Genomic DNA, 6,882 nt, shown 5'->3' on the forward strand with positions numbered 1-6,882 from the left:
CTGGGGTCATATTTCAGAAATGATTTTGGGGACTGGAGCCAAGTTGGCCAGAGGTGAGGCCTGAAAGCTCCCCTGGGTCCACCTTTGGCACCATCTCTCTCCTCCAGGGCACTTTGTGTGGCCTGCTCTAATGGATTTTATTTCCTTAATCAAGTCCTGTCCTGTTTGAAAAGGTCATCATTGCTTCCACGTGTTACCCACCCAGCGTTTGACCTCCTAGGGTAGGAAGCAGATCTATGGAAAAGCAGCCTGTGGCATGAGTAACTCTGGGCGATTATTATTTAGGTTAAAATCTGCCCGTGCCATTGGAGGTAGAGGGGCTTAACAAAAAGTTAATACACGCACATGGTACAAAATGCAAATAATCCAGAAGACTATTCTTATACAAGGTATAGCTCCTTCCACCTTCACCCTCAAGCCTCTCCGTTCCTCTTCCCAGAGACAACTTGAGTTTTTTCCAGAAACATTCTACATATACATAGGTAGATCTCACCATCTCACACACCCTAGCCCCATCCTAGCCACTTTTTTCCCCAAAGAAATGGTAGCATACAATAGACACCGTTCTCACTTTGCTTTCTGCACTAAATGAGAAATTGGATACGAGTCTCTAGTGGTACAGAAAGAGCCTCTTCATTCTTCACTCTGCTTAACAGATTCCATCGAGGGATCCATGTGGTGTCATTGTCCCTGCTGATGGACATACAAGTGGTTTCCAAAATTTTCCTGTTATGAATATTCATGCAATTAATATCCTTTTATGATAGTTTTACATTATATATATTTGTCCAATAAATGTTTAGAATATGTTTACTTTGATCAGTATTGCCAAATTACCTTCTGTAATGAACATACCAATTTATACTCTAAACAACACAGCAGGTTGAACCATATGAAATTGCCGCACGTATAGGCCAGAAAAGTCAATGGTGGCAATTTCCTATAGTTCGTTCTAACACGAGAGTGCTTCACAGCCTCACCAACATGGTGAATTGTCAAACCTTTTGCTGATTTGGTACATAAAAGTGCTTTTCCTTAAATTATAATTTGCATTTGTTTTATTAAGAATGAGGGTGAACATTTTTTCAATGTTTATATAGCCCTTTATTTCTTTCTCTGTGAGTTGTCCAAGTTGTTTGTCAATTTTAGGCATCTTTTTAATATAATTTTTACTTTAAAGAGTTCTTTAATATTAAGAAAATCAGAGTATTCTCTCATATGCAGATATTTTCCCCACTTTATCCCTCTTCCTAGGAGAAAACAAAGTGAGTTGGAAGGTCTGGGGCAGCGGCTCACGGGGCCTATACCTGGCCAGCTTGGGCCCAGCTCATACACAGAAGGTTCTGTAGGTGCCTTAACCCCAGGGACTGCCAAGAGGGCTCTAACCGCCCAAACTCACACTTGGTCAGGGCCCAGTGGGATGGCCAGGCCCAGGTTTGTGACTTTCCTTCCTGAGCTGGATAGGGCCGCAGCCTGTGTGGCCTTCTTTCAAGGCAAATGAGTAGTGGAGTGTGCCCAGATCTTGGGGGACTTGGTGCCACCACAGGCAGAGCTGCTGGGGCCTGTGCGGAGTGTGGCCCTTCCAGCCTGGCCTCCCCCACACATGGCCTCCCACTAGCCCCCGGCTGACCTGCTCACTTGTTCCTGGGGCACTGGTGAGTAAATGGCAGGTGGCAGGTAGAGGGTGGGATGGTGGTAGGGGATGGTGGTGTAGTGTACACCTGTTGGACAGAAATGGGAGTATTCACTGGTCAAGTCTTAGAATCCAGAAACAGCTTTATTCAGCAACTCCGTGAATGGCATCGTGACAGCAGTGGCTGGCGCTAGAAGAGAACTACAGGGGATGCATCCAGGGAGATTCGGAGAATGAGGGCGGAAGGAGCTCTCCCTCCCCTCTGCAGGGACGCCTCTAATTCACAGTGGAACTGAAGTGCTTGAGCTCAATACCTTGGGATTTTTCTTTCATTCTCCTTTTTTCTTTGTATTTTCTGAAATTTTCTTTCCTGAAGCCCTATACAGCTTTTAAAATCTTGGCCTGGTGCAGTGAAATAGGTCCTTATCTGAGACCTACTAGACTTCCTAGATCACAATAAAACTACACATTATAGCACAGAAGGCTGCATACTAGAATCAACTGGGGAGATTTAAAAGAAAACCCCATGTCCAGGCCACACCCTAGACCAATCAGAATTTCAGGAGTGGGGCCCAACACCAGCACTTCTTAAAACTCCCCGGGAGATGTACAGCCAGTTTGAGAACCACCTTGTGTGTTTCCTCCTAAGAGTTTGTAATGACTCTAATCTTTACTCTAATTCTCCTAGTGTGATAGAGGCCTTACATGCTCGGCTCTGCAGGGAGGCGGAGCTGGCCTTGAATCCCAGCATCCTCTGTTTCCACCTGTACTATCCGGGCTGCCTACTTTCCTTCTCCAACCTCAACACTTACTCAGGAAGAACAGTAGCTCTCCTGCAAAGGGTGGCTGTGATGTTAAATAAGATAAAGCACTTAGTTCAGCGCCTGGCACATGATAAACAGCCAGTCACTGAAGCAGGAAGGGTGGGTAGGCCTGAGTTATTCTTTAAAAGTAACAGAGACACCAAAGACAAAGATTAAAGACAAGTTCAGCCTCAGAGAAGGCATCTGAATGGATGCAACAAAGGATTAGTATTCAGAATACATAAAGAAAAGGACAGCCCAATAGACAAATGGACAAAGGGTCATGAGCAGGCAATGCACAAAGAGAAACCTGAATAATAAATGTTTGAGATTCGTCTCCACTAGTAATCAGAGGAATACAGATGAAAGCAACAAGATGACGTTTGCACCCATCAGATTGTCCAAAATATAACTTTAACACCTAAAAAGAATGAACTAGGGTCCATATGTATCAACATGGGTAGATCCCCCAAATGTCCTGTTGAAGAGAAAAGCACGTATCAAGAATACGTGCTAAATACCATTTAGATACAGAAATTACCATTTATATACATTTTTATTCACAAAATACTACTCACTGCACATGTGGTACAAAATATCAAAACATGGACATTGGGAGTCCTTCTTTATGAGCAAAGTCATATTTATTTTTCATTACAAAAAGATTTGAAGAAAATATGACAAAAGGTTCAACTTTGCTAATTGCAGGTGGTGGTTATAATGGTGTTTTGTCGATGTTACTTTTTTGTAGTTTTAATTTTTTATGCAAATTTAAGAGAAAAAGGAGACACAGAGAGGTTTACAATATATTGGAGTTCAGGGTCTGTGGGTGGTAGGAGGGGTTGCTGGTGAAAGATGACAGAGTAGGTGTCTATGACCCCAAGATGGTCCCACGTGTGTATTTGGATTCAAATCCTGATTTACTTACCCCTGTTCCTGAGATACACACAACACGATCCTCCCTCTTATTTCTCTTGGGGACCTGTTTCTGTCACATCGAAACTCTCCATCTTCAGTCTATGACAGTCTTGCCACTTGTCCTCTGTGTCATGCTGTCATCCCTGTACCAAATGGCACTGATGAGGACCAAACCCAGGACCTGGGCAGCATCCTGCCAGAGCCAGCCGAGAGCACAGTTGTGGAGACAGCTTTATTTCTTCGCAATTACCTGCCCAGGCACAAACCACGTAATTCCACAAAGATCTCACTGAATCAAGATGTTAACAGTGAACAAAGATGTGATAAAACACCCTCCGTTAAGAAACAGGCATCTTCATCCTGTCTTCTCAGCCTCCAGAGGGGGAAAAAATGAATACTTTACAAAGCTGTTTCATAAGATGTTATGTTAAATGAACAACAAATTACTTTTTCTTTTACTAGCTTTTAATGCTAATAGTGCCATTTATTCCTGACCTTCAGAAATATGAGATATTTTAAATGACAACATAAAAAGAGTTCTTGTTTGAAAATGCAAGCTACTTTAAATGCATATTACTTATAAGTATAGCGCGTGCCAGCATCACTCATTCCAGCATCCCTTTTATATCTAACTGGTATATATTTCAGTTGACATTTATTGTTCTCCTGCATACGTGTCAAATTCCTTAATGATGACTCTGACAAAGGCGTAGAGCTCGGTATATATAAATTACATCTGCTACCATATAATCAGTGTTATCTATTAGAATGCTATTTGTGACAAATCATGTTCAAAATAAAAATTGAATTGATTTTTCTGTTATTTTAATATTGTGCCACTCACAGCAAGCCTTTGATTGAATCTTAAACACCTTAATGCTCTATTTTTGTTTGAGGCAGATCAAAAAAGGAGTTTGCACTATTCACAAAGCTAAAACAATTTGTAAAACAACAAAATCAAACTTCAAAAAGCATCTTTATTTTCAAGCCACGGGAATAAATTTGGTAAAGCTCTCGTTACGGGGTGCACAACTTAGCGACAAAAGCCTCACACGCACATTTAATTTCTATGCATCCATTTTCATCTAAACTAGATTTTAACTTTAATGCAGGGTATGAAAAGCCTCTACAGGCCTTTGTTTCTACTTTTCTCTCGAGCAATTGCAGGCTTTCTCCCAGCTCATCTGAGCCCCACGTCACACTTGTCTCTCTCCTGGCAGTGGGTTTGGGTTACGTTGTCAGTGTTCTGGGCCCATGGGGGTTCTGTCTCCCAGATCCTCCAAAGCAGTCTCTCTCAAGAGGGCGCCTGCTTGACCCATATTGCTTACAAAATAAATCACTTATGAATAGATCCTGGCTAGCATCATCCTCTTGGGTTAATTTGTGGTTTAGAACAGGGGTCGGCAAATGAGGGCCCATGGGCCACCTATTTTTGTACAGCTCTCCAGATAAGAATGGTTTCCCATTTTTTATAGGTTTTTTTAAAGATTCAAAAGAAGAATATTTCATGATACATGAAAATTATATGAAATTAAAATTTCGGGGTCTATAAATAAAGTTTTATTGGAACACAGCCACCCTCATGTATATATTGTCTATCGTTACTTTCCTGCTACAATGGCAGAATTGAGTAAACCCAAAATATTGACTGTCCGGCCCTTCACAGAAAAAGTTTTCAACCCCTGGTTTAGAAGGAAGGGCCGTAGTAATTTATGTCCTGTTAAAAGGGTTGGCACCTTCAAGGCAGGAGGCTGAGATAGCTCTCAAAATCCTGCATTCACAACAATAAATCTAATAGGGTTTTTAGACACACTGGCTAAAAGGTCCTCAAAATGTTCATAAGTAGATAAAATGAGAAAAAAAGACCAACCAAGAAAAACAAAGCAACGCCAACCTCCACAAAGCTGCAGATGTGATATACGTGTACACAAATTACAAAATAAGTCAGAAACGCCCTTAGACAAATAGGTCAAAGAATACTTTAAGCATTCACCAAAACTGGGATGAGTTTAAGCAAATGTAAGTGGTTTTAGGTAAACTGGCATTGGGCAAGGAGTCTGTTACCAGCTGACAGACACCCAGACCCTGGAGCCGAGGTCTGGGACTGTAGGAGGAAGGAAGCCACAGCCAGAAAGAAAGGCCCTGGGAGAGTTGCCCTTGGTGTGACCTTCAAGGCCTGATGGATCTTGGGGCTGGGTTCCCAGCTCCTTTAGGCCATGGCGTGCCTGGTGCCCCTTTCTGATGGTACCCCACGCTGGTGAGGAAAGGCAGCCTATACGCTCCTTCTCAGCCTTTGGAGAATCCAGACAAATCCGGCTTGAATCCAAGTATGGACATGGAGCTTTCATTGGGGATACACCAGCCTCCTTTGGGGGGCCACTTGTATTTTTTCTGGGAACAGGGCCTGATTTTAGAAGACTGATGGAGGCTGGTGTATCTTACTCTCCCCACACACCCAGCCCCTCAGCTGATAAAAAGAGGCTGTCAAGGAGGCAGAAGAGGGGAGCTCTGTCTGCCTGGGCCATCTTACCTAATGACAGCTCACACTTGTGGGTGTTCACTCTAGGCCGGGCACCAGGGGAAACTTTGGATATTTGGAGAGAGGGGAGTAATTTGCTTAAGGAGCCCAGAGGCCTCTGGGAAAGGAGGAGCCAAGACCCCAATTCTTGAAACTCTTAGGGTGGGATAGGAGGCTGATGAGCAAGGCCTAGGAACAGGGCAGGGAGAGGAGGGCGTCCAATCTTCAGCTTAATCAAACCTTTTGACTTTTGCCTTTTTGTTGCTTTTTTCTAGCACCTTTAGCCTGGTCAAAAGGAAGAAGAAGGCCTGTGAGTTTTATGCCTGCAAAATTCCATCCCATGCCCTTTGTGTGCGTTATCCCACTTAATCCTCCCAAAAATCTCATGAGGAAGGTATTATGGTTTTATAACAGAAAACAGAGGCTTGGAGTGGTTGTTTCTCACTCAGGATCATTCAGCAGTTACATGGCATGAACCCTGAAACTCAGCTCTCAACATCCGTACTCACACTGTACTGGCTCTGTCACACTCATCATCCCTCTCATTTATCCTCTCATCTGTTATCTTTCTGAATTGATTCGATGTAGAAACCATGACCCATTTAGAAGTAGTTCATGTTCCTGTGACAACGGCCACAGAGCAGGCCCAGAGGATGTGGCAATGTGGCATGAAGGTTAAGTGTGCAGATACTGGCCTCAGACTGCCTGGGTTCAAATCCAGGCTCTGCCACTTACCATCTGTGTGACCCTGAGCAAACTGCTTCACCTCTGTGCGCCTCAGTTTTCCCATCTGTAAGATGGAAATACTTACACTAATTAAGTAAGCTATTCCAGGGAAAGGGCTTAGGCCGGAGCCTGACATAAACAAGTTCATTAGCAGCAGCTGCTGCTGTTGTTATTATTGGCCAGTCACACCTGTTCTGCCTGCCTCACGAGCTGGAATCCGTGGAAGAAAAGTGCAGCGGTGAGAGGAGCACATCATGAGGGGCCAGGAGCCCTGGGTTCTGAAT

The sequence above is a fragment of the Diceros bicornis genome, chromosome 6, assembly GCF_020826845.1.
Source record: "Diceros bicornis minor isolate mBicDic1 chromosome 6, mDicBic1.mat.cur, whole genome shotgun sequence".
NCBI lineage: Eukaryota > Metazoa > Chordata > Mammalia > Perissodactyla > Rhinocerotidae > Diceros > Diceros bicornis.